The following is a 15,217-nucleotide window of genomic DNA, read 5'->3' on the forward strand; positions in this document are numbered from 1 at the left end:
GGAGGAAGAGGAAGAGGAGGAGGAGAAGGAGGAAGAGGAAGAGGAGGGGGAGGATGAAGGGGGGGAGGGGGAGAAAAGAGGAAAAATCAGGAGAGGAAGAGGAAGGAAAAGAAAAAGAGGGGAGGAGAATATGAAATAAAGACCGTGTGGCCCCAAATATTTTTTATCTGACCCTTCGCTACACAAGTTTCCTGATCCCGGCTTCCAAGATTTGACCATATCCTCAAGGGCTTGCCCTCCATCTTCCTGCTGTCCTCAGCATACTGCCCTCGCCTTCCCTCGCGAACAGCTGCCCCAGCTGGAAGCGCCATGTCTACAGATGCCTGGCTGAAGAGAGACAGAGCTTTCTCTTCAGGCATCTCTCTTTTCCCAGAAGACTCTGGGAGACCTCCCTCAGCCCACACTGCGGGGAACATAGTCCCATGGCTAGCTGCAAGGAGGCCCCCATTGGCCGGAACATAGTCGCATAAGTTAAGTGCAAGGAAGGCCCCCATTGGCCGGAACATAGTCGCATAAGTTAAGTGCAAGGAAGGCCCCCATTGGCCGGAACATAGTCGCATAAGTTAAGTGCAAGGTAGGCCCCCATTGGCCGGAACATAGTCGCATAAGTTAAGTGCAAGGAAGGCCCCCATTGGCCGGAACAGTCACATGGGCTAGCTGCAAAGGAGGCCAGGAAAGGGCTGGCTGGTGTTTTCAGACTCTCCTGTGGGAGGAACCCCTTCCCATCAGGAAGCAGGGGGTGGAATTACCGGTTGGGTTGACATCGGCCAGCGTTTGGTCACTGGGAATTTTCCACCTCCCAGAGCGATTTGTAATAATAACACCAACCATTTAGGGTGTGAAATTAGGGGCGCTGCTCAGTGCTAGTGGTACTGTTCTCCTCTCTGTGGGGTGCAGCTGCTCAATTGGGGTTAATTCTCAGCCCTGAGAGCGCTTTCTGTCTCAGCCTATGTGATGGTTAGCCGGGCATAGACTTCTAAAACATTACCTTATACACCTGAAGTTCACTTTACTGTATGTATGTGATGCCCTTAATATAGGAGAAAAATATTTAAAATTGCCAAAAAAAAAAAAGAAGTACGGAGGTCTTTACACCCTCATTTAGATTGCTAAATAGAGACACATTTATATATATTTTTATGTACATAGCTATGCATATATATGTATATGTCCTATATCCTGTATGTGAAGAGATATGTATGCAAATACACAGCAATGTTAATATGCATGTTTGCATCCTATTAAGAGCCGGTGGTATGTCGTGAGGGTCAGTAAAGCATATTAGGGACTTCCAATCTCTTTCCCAGGCAGCCATGTTCTAAAAGAAGTTTCTCTTTGATCTCACATTTACCCCTTATCAACACATCTCCTGTAGCTCCTGGATTTGCAAGGTCCTAGATAAAGACACAGAATTAGTCTCCACCACAGAGCATGTGGGAACTCGGAGAAAAGGAAATGCCCACTTCTTTGTGACATCTTTTAATAATCAGTAGAACTAAAAAATTTAAAATCCTTGCAACAGTGACTTTCAATAAGAGACTTTTTCAAACATTCCCCTTTGCTTTTCTTCTCAGAACACAAGGGGCTAATTAAACGTGGAAAAGTTCTTGTTTGATCAGAAATTCTTATGTTTTGGAGAAAAAGCAGAGAAAACTACTCTAAAATTCAGGACGGGCTTAATTGACTTTAAAGTCACCAAATTCCCTTTCCCTATTTGGGACAGTACACATGAGCCTTCTTTTCTGAACCCGTGAAGAAAAGGTAAGGTGAGGACCATAAAAATTAGGGCTCCCACTTGAAAGATGATCTCTTGATTTGAATATATGGGATTCTCTTTCAACCCAACTTGGTATGATTCCTCTCTGAGAACCTCCCATAAGTCCTGGTCTTTAGGCTGACTTCTCTCCATAAATGACTTTATTACTTGAGCAGTAAGCTTGTTTATTGAGGAAGATGTGTGTGGTGGTCCCTAATGGAGCATGTCAGCATAAAAGCTCCATTATACTGAGTCAGGACTGGGTCCATCCATTTCGTGCCACACTCTCTCCTGGATTTATTGGAATTAGTGCAGGGAAAGTGAGTGCTCGATGTAGCACAGCCTTTTTGAAACTGATGTGTTTCTACCACTAGAGTAGACTAGAAAAAGAATTCCCTGGGCTCCTAGGTGCTCCTACCAAGAGGAACCATGGAGTTCATCAAAAGATGAATGTCCCTGGAAGTGGATACAAAAGAGCAAAATGTTGTATCAATGGAAAATTCACAAATGGTCCTTCCATGGCATGTTGTCGGTCAGCAGACTGTCTTCCGTTCTGATTGGTTAGGAGGGAGGATGAAAATGATGGAGTCCAAAGAAAGCGACACACAATTTGGTTCAGGATTAGGAATATTTCATGTCTTACAGAGTGCCTATCCGTTGACTCTTGCCAATTCTTGTTCAGTAATTAAAGCAGGAACTCATTTACCCACTAACTGGGACAGGCTTGCACGGAGGTGTTTGTTGATCTGCGTGTCCTTGCAGATAGTACATTCCTGTTGTCTTCTCATCGTTTAGTTCCTGATATTGTCACCGAACAGTGAGACTGGCGGGAAAGCCGGAAGGGGTGACTTTAGAGTAGAGGTGGGGACAGTGATGGTGGGGTGTGAGAGGAAGGAAGGCACACATGACAAAGAATGAACGACAGTCAAAGTGAACCACTGGCTCTCACATGATAGTTGCACTGACCCGGGATATATCTTTGGCAGATCAGTTCGATCACCTACTGAATCTTTGGAACTATCTGTGAATAATAGATGAGGCATTTGGTTTGTCTTAGATGTATGTTGTCTTGTGCTCTCTTTAAAAGAGCTGGGGTGTGTTACTTATTACCCATCAACACACTATGTACTCCCCAGTCTCACCTAAGGTGTATCAGTATTTTTGCCATGTTGTTGCCCGATGCAAAGATTATGAAGCATCACCTTAATAACTAAGATTTCTGGGTTAAGTGTGAGAGGTACGTGGTCATAAGTGCTGGTGGACGGTTACCTAAATAATTCAGGAAGATCTTATGGCTCCATAAAATGAATGCCTGCAACTCTTGTGTCTTTGTCCTTTCTGTTGACCATCAGGAGTGTATAAATAAGGATTCTACTTGGTTGCAAATGATAAAAATCTGCTGGATGTGGCTTAAGCAAAACAAAAGGGATTCGTTTTTTTTCTTTAATGTTTTTGTTTTATTTTTAAGAGGGAGAGAGAGACAGCACGAGTGGGGGAGGGACAGAGGGAGAGGGAGACACAGAATCCAAAGTGGGCTCCAGGCTCTGAGCCATCAGCCCAGAGCCCGACGCGGGGCTCGAACTCCTGAGTGGCGAGATGATGGCCTGAGCAGAAGTTGGATACTTAACCAACTGAGCCACCCAGGTGCCCCCAAAGAGATTCGTTTTAAAGATATTCCATGTTTGATGGGGTGCAAAGGTGGTAAAGCCACAGGGTCTCGGGATAGGTTTGGAACTAGGTGCTAAAATGCCAATGAATATTTTGTTCCAGCTCTCAGTTTTGCCCCTCTCAGGATATCTGCTACAAGGTGTCTAAGCAAATTGGGCTTTCCACAATTAAGTCCTGATAGTCATTATCATTAATTCCCAACAGTTAGAGGAATGTGTTAGCTCTGAGTCTCCTCCCACAATTCACAATCAGGTTCCAATGAAAATGAATCTCAGGCCAGATTTTGATTTCTTTTTTCTTTTCTTTTTTTTTTCTTCCTTTTTTCTTTCTTTCTTTCTTTCTAAGAGATAGAGCACACATGCAGGGGAGTGGGCAGAAGGGGAGAGAAAATCACAAGCAGGCTCCACACCATCAACACAGAGCCCAATGTCGAGCTCAATCCCACAATCCTGGAATCATGAATGACCTATGCCAAAATCAAGAGTCATATGCTCAACTGACCGAGCCACCCCAGCACCCCAGATTTTTGTTATTTATTTCTTAACAAGCAGGCACAGAACAGGCATAGCCTCTTCCTTATCGATGAAGACCCAGTATTCTCCTTTGAGTTACCCCCACCATATCCTGCTCAAAAAGTCCTCCAGAAGCAAAGGCTATGGTACTCAAAGGCTATGATACTCTAGCACAGAGATGGACACACTTTTTTTTTTTTTAATGTAAAGAGCCAGTAAGTTTCTTAGGTTTTGCAAGCAGTACAGTCTCTGTTGTAACCGCTCAATTCTGTCTTAGCAATGAACGCAGCCACAGACAATATGTAAACAAATTAGTGTTGGCATATTCCAATCCACTTTACCTATGAACTGAAATTGTAATTTCATATAATGTTCATATGTCAAGAAATATTGTTCTTTTGATTATTTTCAACCACTTAAAAGTATAACAATGATTCTCAGCTCCTGGGCTGTGCAAAATCGGGTGGTGGGCTGAAATTGGCTGGTAGGCTAGGTTTCCCAACCGTAGCTCTAACAGCATATTCCTAATGATGGTGACATGATCAAGAGTTTGTCAAAGCAGCAGGATCCCAGAACCAGTCACAAATCAAGCTTGGGAAGACTTTGTGACAAGATGATTCTGTGGTTATTTTTCACAGAGCCTTCAAAAGGAGAGCTGCATTATGCTTTCTATAGACCACCATGTAAAAACCAGAGCATTCTTTGATCATAACGATGACTTTCTAACATGGTTGAAGGCCACCTCAACTTCCAGCCAGCGTCCAGATCTCTTTCAATTGCCTACCAGTATCCGTTTGTTGTCATAGATTTATTGTCATATTTTCCTTCAAAAAGAGGTCTCTATTGGGGCGCCTGGGTGGCACAGTCGGACTTAAGCGTCCGGCTTCAGCCAGGTCACGATCTCGCGGTCTGGGAGTTCGAGCCCTGCGTCAGGCTCTGGGCTGATGGCTCAGAGCCTGGAGCCTGTTTCCGATTCTGTGTCTCCCTCTCTCTCTGCCCCTCCCCCATTCATGCTCTGTCTCTCTCTGTCCCAAAAATAAATAAAAACGTTGAAAAAAAAAATTTAAAAAGAGGTCTCTACCATTTTGAATCTTAAGCAGTAAGCATGCACGCAAGTGTATCTCCATCCGTTGGTGTGGCTGTCCAGTTTGTCACCTTCCCGGTTTTACCCAGCTCCCGAGAAACTATCGCCACGGAGACTCTTAAATACGCTGAAGGGCCTCACACTGTGGTTTAAAGGTTGGCTTTTAGCATGGCTTCTACTCGATCTTCACCTAAAATGTGTTTGGCCCTCCCTTCAGGCCCACTTTTCAGGTTCAGTAGCCCACAACAAAAGTTTTAAACCACCACAGAGTAGGTGTGGGCTAGCAAAGCCCTCTCCCAAGGCCAAACTGTTGTTTCCGCTTGCTCAGGTATGCCATAAGGATTCACAGTATGTGTGACGATACCGGAATATTTAGTTCTGCAGGAAAAAGAAACAATAACAAAACAAATCAATTATCAGAGGACACGGAAGAGGATGACACCACCGTGAATCATAGCACAGCTAGAAATATACTTCATGTCAGTTTTATCCAGTGTGGTCAATTTTCAAATGGTCAAATATTGGCAATTTCATCTGGTTCAGTATAATTTGGAGTAAATTATAGACAGCTTAATGGCATCAGATAGATTCTTTTCTTTTATTGCAGGCGGCCATGTTCAGCTTCCCAACTTCTAGACCAGACAATATGGAGGCTGCTGCACAAGTTTTCGCATTACAAAGAGAGAAAGAGAAAGAGAGAGAGAGAGGGGGGAAGAAAAAAAAAAAAAAAAACAGAGTGAGACCAAATAAGAGAGACAGAGAGACTTAATTTCTTTTGGGTCGAAACCTAGTTCTTAGAGATAGGACTTTGAGCAGCCCTGGCTCCTGAACCCATCAATGGGGCTCGGATGGGGGTGAGGCCAAAGTCATTGCATAAAGGGGTTCCTGTGAGTCCAGCAGTGTGGGTCAGAGTAGGGTGGTAACCAGGACAGTGATCACGACAAGCCTGGCAGACAACCCAATAATTGTCCTCCAAGAATGTGAGTCTTAAAACAGCTATTCCATTGCTATATTAGGGCTCTGTACGAGCCCTGAGAAAAAAGTAGTAACATTACATGTATTTACCTCAAGACGACACTCAATCAGAATAGACTCAGGCTGTCAACAGGTGGCTGAGCCATACTAATGCCTACCCTGCTTAGATAGTATGCACTCCTCTAATAAGCATATTACTTCTGTCTGGAATCCGTTCTGTTGTGGCCATGGGCAATGAATGGTCAAGGACTCTCACAGAAGAAAGGTCCACAGAAGACAGGGTGAAGAGACAGGCAGCCAGTGCATCTTCTCACAATTTTGCAATTTGTTGCTCTGGTCTTTTGGTATTTGTTGCCTGGTGAGCTGCTAAGTGTGTTCATTGAGCATTCTTGCCCATTTCTGGAAAGGACCAAGCATGAAGAAGCATACAGTCTGAACGTGGTCTTACATGTAGGTTTGAAAAGGGGTTTCCACAAATACCTTCGGGCTAAATTGCAGTGTGGAGGTTTAAAACCTTTCACTGTGTGAATGACATCACTTGGTCAATTTGCTTCTCAACCCGCAGAACGTGAGGAAGTGTGTCTGCAGTGACTCTGCCACGTCCATCTGCCTTAGCAGTCCCCATCCCCAGCAACAGCAGTGGCTGACCCTCCCTGCTAATCGGAACGAGATCTCGCCTCAACAGGTAAGGCTTATGAGACAGCCTCAAAATTTGCTGGATGAATCATGGCGACTCTTGTCGTCTCCACCTCAAAATGTCTTGAGCATTTGGGTCTCTTCGGTACCGGTCCATTCTGTTATTCTCCCCTGGGAGGAAAGCAGAACCGAGGCTCTGCTGGGGAAGGGGGCAGGCATTCAAATCTGTTCCAGGGTTGACATTGCATATGGAAGACAGGTGGGAATGTAAGCGTCCTGGGACAGAAGAAAATGCCAGGGGTCACTGAACTAGCTAATCTAACAGACAAGTGTGTGCTTCATGTTAAGGCATACCTGTGTTCTACTTTCACGGCTTCCTGCTAGGTCTGCAGTAGATATTTATCAAACCATACTAGGGACTGGTGATATTCAGAAGAGAAGACAGGGGGAAGGAGTGGGGGATGCTGGGAGCAGCATACAATGGCTGCTTTCAAATACTGGAGAGGGCAGGCTGCGAAGGAGCAGAGACCAGGCCTACGAAGCTCTATATAAGTTCTCAGAGTCACTTGGTGATCTGGTTCTTAGAATCACTTGGAGAGCTTTTAAAAATATTGATGCTCGGACCCACCATGGGCCAATACCTGGGATGGGGGCCTGGGCATCTGCATTTTTGCCTACAGAAGGCTGGGAACCTCTGCTGCCATCATCTGGCACCAGCCTACCTGCCGAGGTTTGTTCAGTGCTCTTGTCCCGTTGGCCTTGTTTCTGGAATAGTCCAAGCTCATTCCAACATCAGGGATTTTTCTTTTCCTGGCTCCTGTGCTTAGAAGAGTCTTCTTCCTGATTAAAGCTGGCTCATCAGCTCAAAATGTTGCCTCTTGGTGAGGCCCCCCTGGCCCCCCGTACTTATTTCCTAGGGTGGCCACAACAAAGTACCACAGACTGGATGGCTTAAAACTCTCACAGTGCTGGAAACAAGAAGTTCAAAGTCAAAGGGTTGGCAGGGCCATGCTCTGTCTGAAAGCTCTAAGGGAGGATCTATTCCATATCTTTCTCATAGCTTCAGTGGTTGACATCCTTCACATTGTCCCCTCTCAGCAAATATCTCTTCTCTTTTTATGAGGACGCCAGTCACATCCCTGTAAGAACATCCTTTTAGCTTGATTACGTCCACAAACACCATATTCCAAATAAGATCATATCCATAGGTACCAGGACTTTATATTAGGACCTTAATATCATTTCAAGGGGGACACAATTCCGCCCACGATACTCTCCATCCAAAGTAGCTTCGCCCCACATTTCTCTGGTCATTATTGCTTTACTTTGTCTTGACCGTGTCTGAAGCTATCCTGCCCATTTATTGGTTTATTCGTGTGTTAGCGGTCTTCGTCACTGAACATAAGCCCTGTGAGATGAGAAAACCTTGATTATCTGGCATGCCACTATGTTGACCATGTCTGAAAGGATGTATATTAAATATTTGTTGGAGTGAATGAAGCAGCACTAATGCTCAAAGAATAAAAAATTACAGAGGAGGGGCATGTGGGTGGCTCAATCCATTAAGTGTCTGACTCTGGGTTTCGGCTCAACTCACGATCTCACAGTTTCATGGGTCCAAGCCCCGCATCAGGCTCTATGCTAATGGTGTGGAGCCTCCTTGGGATTCTCTCTCTCCCTCTCTCTTTCTCTGCCCCTGCCCTTCTCACGCTGTCTCTATCTCAAAAGATAAATAAACTTAAAAAAAAAATACAGAGAAACAGATTTTAGTTCACCATGAGGAAGACTTTGACATAATTAAAGCCCACTCAAAATGAAGTACCTGCTGTTTTGTTTTGTTTTGTTTTGTTTTAAGTAATGAGTTCCCTGTCTTGGGAGAAGTTCTTTCCAAGGCTGGGTAATGTCTTAGCAGGGATGCTGGGGAGAGGATTCACATGTCAGTTCAGGAATGGATTTATGACCTCTAAGGACCTTTTAAATCCAGAAGTTCAATAATTCTATATTTGAGCAGAGACTTTTAAAACACACCGTGTCTCAACAAAATGTCTCTAATGGTGAAAACTTCAGGCAGGCGTAAGTTTCCCAGCACAGCCTCTGCCAGGTGAAATCTTGTGACAGGCTTCAAATCACATTACGTTTGTAGCCTCCCTTACGTCTCATGAGTCTGTTCTTTGCATAGTTTGAATTTCTTCTTCTTTTATTTATTTATGATATTTTGGGGGGGGGGCGCTGGGCCCTTTCTATCTAAGAGAAAACAATGGAAGGAGATTGAACATTTCTGTTTGGGATCCCTTTAATGTCCTCAACTGAGGCTGTTACAATGAGATCTTGTATTAAGTTGGCCCTGTCTTAAGAAAGAACACCTTCTCTGTTGTAAGCTCTTGCTGCCAGGGGACTCAATGTTACCAGAGCAGTCAGCTTTGATTTGTGTATCAATAATGTCGTGTCAGTAGCCAGAGGGGATGGCATCAGGGCGTTCCAGATGCTTTTATTGGTGCTTTTGCTGGAGGATGATTTCAAATTAACTTCAGTCTCTTGGAAGACACCGAACAGGAGAATGCTATTTCCCATTTGTAAACAAAATGGTGAATAATTACGGGAGAACCCAAGACAGGCTTATTTCTAGGAAATGTCACGTCTGCAGATCTTAATTTTCTCCAAGCACCGGTGCCCTGTTCCTCCTTCTCCTGTTGCTTATATCTTCCCAGGTAGAATACTGAACAGGACCTGGTTACAGGGCGATCGGTAGCCTCACAGTCACTCAACAAAGTAACTGGACTCTTCTGCTGCCGTTGTAACCACAGGGCAAGGATGGGAAGCTGGAGAAAATGGAGTGGGGGTTTTAAATGGTGTTCTTTCAGTGTAAAAGAAAAAAAAAGTGCGTTTGTATGCGATGGCAAAAGTAATAGTATATAAATTTTGAAGAATACTGAAAAGCAAAGGGATAAAACCACCAATTACCTGCGATGCTAGCTACTGTTTACCGTTTCAGTGTATTTTGACTTCTCTTCCTTCTTCCCTCCCTCCTTCTCTCTGTGAAATAACACTATTTTCTCACTTAATGATATAAAAGAGAGGCTGGCAAGCCTCTTCTATAAAACCAGCCATCAACGGTAAGAAAATGAAAGGGTGTGGCCATGTTCCAACCAAATCATTCACAAAAACGAGTGATGGGGCAGGATCTGTCCCACGGCCATAGTTTGCAGACTCCTAGTACAGGATGATATTTTTTGCTCATCACTCATATTTTTCAACACCATTTTTAAAGATGCCACAGTATACCATTGGGTTGACACACTATCCTCTCTTAGACGGTCTATTGTTGCTGAACGTATAAATGGTTTCAGTTTTTCATTGTTATAAGTAATGCAGTAATGAACATTCTTGTGGCTAGATCTTTCAACACATTCTTGATTATTTCCTCAGTATACATTAATTAAAATGCCATTGACAAACCTGAGGTATGTACAAAGCCCTCACCGATTTGTTTCACCAAAGGCATGCAGTTATACAGTCTGCTCCACACACGTAGGCAATTTTCTCGATGTTTTCCTAGTGTTGAGTGTAAATTCCACACGTCATGTTATTAGGGACTCTGAAATTAGTCCCAGTGATTATTGTCCTACGGAGACAGGAGAGCAATAGCTAAAGAGGTGTTTTCTGTATCTTTGGGGTCATGAATATTTTGGGAATCTGCAAAAAACAAAGGCTAGTCTATGAAGGAAAGTGCACACCCCACAAAATTCTACCTGGCATTTCAGCGGGTTTCAAAGAAACCTAGGACAGTAATGTTACAGTAAAACTTAGTCACCATGAAAGTATCTACTTTCCTGGAAACACAAACCCACATGGGATAATGACTTATGCCTGTTTATCTCCTCTTTTTAGCCGAGTCTGTTGGATCGTTATAAATTCTTTAAATCTAATTTTAAACATTCTTATTTTTGTTTCTTAAATGCTACAATCCCAGTTGTGCAAAAAAGTGGAAAAAGAAAGAAGCAGGGGTGTAGAGAGGTAGAGGAAGGGAGGAAGAGCAAAACAAATTATGACCAAAGTGAAAAGAACAAGAAAGGAAACAGAAGCAGGGAACAGGATGATGAAGACGATGTCACTGGTTTTGCTCCCATTTCTGAAGACTTGAGGACTATGTGACCAAGGCCCCAAGTCCCTGAGCCAACTTGAGGCCTTTCCATTGGTGTTGACAGCCAAGAATCTGGCCACATCGTTCACCGGCATTTATTGAGTGTCAGGCCAAGCATGGCACCAAGAAGATTTTATGGGGCACAAATTCACATGCTCCATGGTCTGTCTGGTGACACAAATAAGGCATGCCACCTCATGGGGCCCTGGGCAGCAGTATGTTGGAGCACACGGGTCTCAATGTAAGTAGTCAGCTCAGCTCAATGTGCCGTGAAAGAACGTGGGCTCAACTGTACCAGCTAAATCCAAAATGCAGAGTTTTGTGTAAATCTCCCAGTATTAGAATGTTGGCAATGATCTTTTTTTAAAATTTAGATTCTAAAGAGCAAAAGGGGCACCCAATCTGGGCTTCCACGGACCTACCTGTAGCCCATAGGGAGAGATTTTGTGACCTCTGCAGTAAATAGACATACTGTCTTTCTCCGACTAACTTATTTCGCTCAGCATAATACCCTCCAGTTCCACCCACATTGTTGTAAATGGCAAGATTTCATTCTTTCTCACCGCCAAGTAGTATCCCATCGTATATATTAACCACATCTTCTTTATCCTTTCATCAGTTGATGGACATCTGGGCTCTTTCCGTAATTTGGCTATTGTTGAAAATGCTGCTATAAACATTGTGGTGCATGTGCCCCTGTGCATCAGCACTCCTGTATCCTTTGGGTAAATTCCTAGTAGTCACTTGTATGTAGAACTTGAGAAACTTAGCAGAAGACCATGGGGGAAGGGAAAGGGAAAAAATAGTTTCAAACAGAGAGGGAGGCAAACCATAAGAGACTCTTAGATGCAGAGAACAAACTGAGGGGTGATGGGGGGAGGGGCAGAGGATAGGGGAAAATGGGTGATGGGCTTTGAGGAGGGCACTTGTTGGGATGAGCACTGGGTGTTGTACGAAAGTGATGAATCACGGGAATCTACCCCTCCCCAAACCAAGAGCACACTCTATACACTGTATGTTAGCCAACTTACAATACATTATATTTAAATAAATAGACCCTTTGTGACATCATAGCCGACCCTTGCTTTTAGTGCCATATTGGTATATTCTTGGGTAGGCATCCCTCAAGTTCTATATATTCTCTTGAATATGGTTGTATCCAAATGGAACATCTTTTTCTTGGTCATTTTCTTCAAGCAGCTAAAAATATAATGTGCCAAGAGAAAACACAGAGAAAATCGGAGCAAGTTGGCTTCTCTCCGAAGCACCTTCTCCCTCTACATCAACTTTACTGGGACATAATACATATACAGTAAAATGTACCCATTTTAAGTGTACAGTTTTATGAGTTTTCAAGAACGTATATGCCTCCGCAACAGCAAAGGCATAGAACACTTGGAGCACACCAAGAAATTCCTGGTGCCTCTTTATAATTAATTCCCTTTACTCTGAGCTCTTTCCACAACGCTAGGCAAACACTGAACTGCTTTCTGTCACTATACTTTTATCTGTTCTGGAAATTAACTTCATGGAATCATTCAGCATGTATTTTTTTTTTGTTTTGTTCTGACTTTTTCACTTAGCATAATGTTTTTGAGATCTATCCGTGTCTAATAAGTTTCTTCCTTTTTAATCCTGAGTGGTATGGATTTGTTCGTTACGTGGATATACCGCTATGCTTTTATCCATTCATTTGTGGATGGACAGCAGGATTGTTTCTAGTTTGTAGGTGATCATAAGTAAAGGTGCTGTGAGCATTTGTATATACATCTTTGTATGGATGTACACATTCCTCCCTGTTAGGTAAATACTTGGAAGTAGAAGTCCTGGATCACCTACTAAGCTAAATTTAATGGGAAATTGCCAAAACGTTCTTCAAAGTGGTTGTACCATTTTAAACTCCTGGCATTAAAATTTGAGAGTTCCAATTGTTCCACATCCTTATCAACACTTATTGTTGTCAGTCACTGTATTTTAGTGATTCTTGTGATGCAGCACTATAGAGTTGTGGTTTCGGATTGCATTTAAGTCCATCTGATCTGTATGTGTATTCTTATGTGAATACCATGCTGTCTTGATCATAGTACTTGTACACACAGTCCTCAAAGCAGATAGTGTAAGACTTCCAAGTTTGTTCTTCATTTTCTTTTTTTTTTTTAAGTTTGTTTATTTTGTGTGTGTGTTTGTGTGTGTGTGTGTGTGAGAGAGAGAGAGAGAGTGAGAGAGAGAGCACCAGGGAGGGGCAGAGAGAGAGGGAGAGAGAATCCTAAGCAGGCTGCATGCTGTCAGCACAGAGCCCGATGTGGGGCTCGATCTCACAAACCGTGAGATCATGACCTGAGCCCAAGCCAAGAGCCGGATGCTTAACCGACTGAGCCACCCAAGCACCCCTGTTCTTCATTTTCAAAATTATTGTGGCTATTCTAGGTTATTTAGGCTGTTCTGATATTTCCATATAGATTTTTAAATCAGTTTATCAATTTCTACAAAAGCCTGGTGAGATTGTGAATGGGATTTCATCGACTCTGTGGGCCATTTTAGGGAGAACTAACATCTTAACAATATTGAATCATCTAATCCATGATCCTGTGTGCCTTTCCATGTATTTAGGTCTTTTTTTTAAATATTCTCTGCAATATTTTGTATTTGCAGCATACAGTTCTTGCAAATATTATTTTAAATATACTCCTACATATTTCATAGGTTGTGATGCTATTGTAAATCATACTTTTCAATATCATTTACCAATTCTGTGTTGATCGTATCTAGAAATGCAACTGTTTTTGAATATCAACCTTGTCGCCTGTGACATTGATAAATTCATCAATTAGTTCCAGTAGCTTTTTTGTAAAGTTCTTAGGATTTTCTCTGTTCATGATTATACCATCTACAAATAAAGACAGTTCAAAATTGTCCTTCCTAGGAAAGGCTTTTATTACTTTTCTTTGACTTATTGCACTAAGACTCCAGGACAACTAGGAGGACAGAACTGGTAGAACAGACCTCATTGCTTTATTCTTGATCTTGGGGGGAAAGTTTTCAGCCCTTCCCCACTTGGCACGAACGGTGGAAGTTTTCGCTTGTTCTTGGTACCCTTTTCAGGTGGAGAAGGTTCTTCCTACTGATATTTTGCTGGAAATGTTTATCATGCACTCGTATTGATTTTAGTCAAATACTATTTCTACATCTGTTCTGCTGGAAGTATTTCCCCCCCTTTATTCGGTTACATGGTGAATTCTATCAGTTTTCAAATAGTAAACCAACTTTGCTTTTCTGGGATTAAGTGCTCCTTGGTCATGATGTTTTACTTCTTTGACATCTAACAATGGATTCTATTTACAAGTACCGGTTAAGAATGTTTGTGCTTGTGTTCGTGAGGTATTCATTTGGAGTTATTTACTCGTGTTGTAACTCTGTCTGCTCTTGGCATTATGTTATTGATGTCCTCAAAAAATGAGGTAGCAAATGTTCTCTGTTTTCTGAGCGTGTATAATATTAGTAGTATTTATTCTCAAAATATCTTCTGGAATTTATGAGTGAAACCATCTGGGCCTGGAATTGACTTTAGGAGAAGAGCTGTAATTATAAAATCAAGTTTTTTAAAATAGATTTAGGGTTATTTTGAATTTCTAGTTCTTTTTATGCCATTGTTGGTAATTTGTGTCTTTCAAGTATCCAGCTCTTGATTTCTAATATCATTCTCTAGTGAGAAAAATGAAAACCCTGTAGAGAAATATTTAAAAATCTTTAAAAAATTATATATATGTAATATATATAATTTCTATTTTTTATGTATAATATGTATTATATATATAATTTTTATTTATTATATATAATATAATTTTTATTTTATATATGTTATATACATAATTTTATTTATTTTTATATAAAATATGTTTGTATATTTTTATTTATTTACGTGTGTGTGTGTGTGTGTGTGTGTGTATATATATATATATATACATATATATAGAGAGAGAGAGAGACTAGCAAATTTCAAAACTAGAAAATTTGGGTGATCTGACAATCTGACAGGAATGGGTCCATATTCTTCCTTAGCAACAATCAGCTGGAGGTGAGTAGAGACTCCCCCCTCCCCCGCTTTTAGAAGAAGCAACATCTTCTGTGTGAACCAGGCACCATGGCTCACAGACTCTAAGTATAGGCCTCATTCATTTACATCAGTAATTTCCAACTGGGGACAACTTCACCCTTTGGGGGGACATTTGGCGGCATCTGGAAATATTTTTGATTGTCCCATAGGGCTCTGGGGGGTACTACTGACATCTAGTGGGTAGAGGCCAGGGATGCTATTAAACATCCTACAATGTACAACATAGCCCCACAAACAAGTCTTACTTACTTGTCCCAAGACATCAGTAGTACTAAAAATCAGAAATCCTGAACCTGGCCCCTCTAAGAATGTGGGTTAGCATTTCCAGCAA

General features: G+C 42.2%; 1 long non-coding RNA gene across 2 annotated transcripts in view; it reads left to right on the top strand.

Moving 5' to 3' along the window:
- LOC121019905 (uncharacterized) overlaps positions 1–6,674 on the top strand; it is a 393,836-nt gene extending 387,162 nt beyond the window's left edge. For both annotated transcript variants that reach the window (XR_005785807.1, XR_005785806.1), the window contains one exon: positions 6,561–6,674. This is a non-coding gene — a long non-coding RNA (uncharacterized LOC121019905). The remainder of the gene's footprint in view (positions 1–6,560) is intronic.
- The last annotated feature ends 8,543 nt before the right edge of the window (positions 6,675–15,217 follow it).

Source organism: Herpailurus yagouaroundi, unplaced genomic scaffold, assembly GCF_014898765.1.
Source record: "Herpailurus yagouaroundi ecotype Mexico unplaced genomic scaffold, PumYag 246, whole genome shotgun sequence".
Taxonomy (NCBI): domain Eukaryota; kingdom Metazoa; phylum Chordata; class Mammalia; order Carnivora; family Felidae; genus Herpailurus; species Herpailurus yagouaroundi.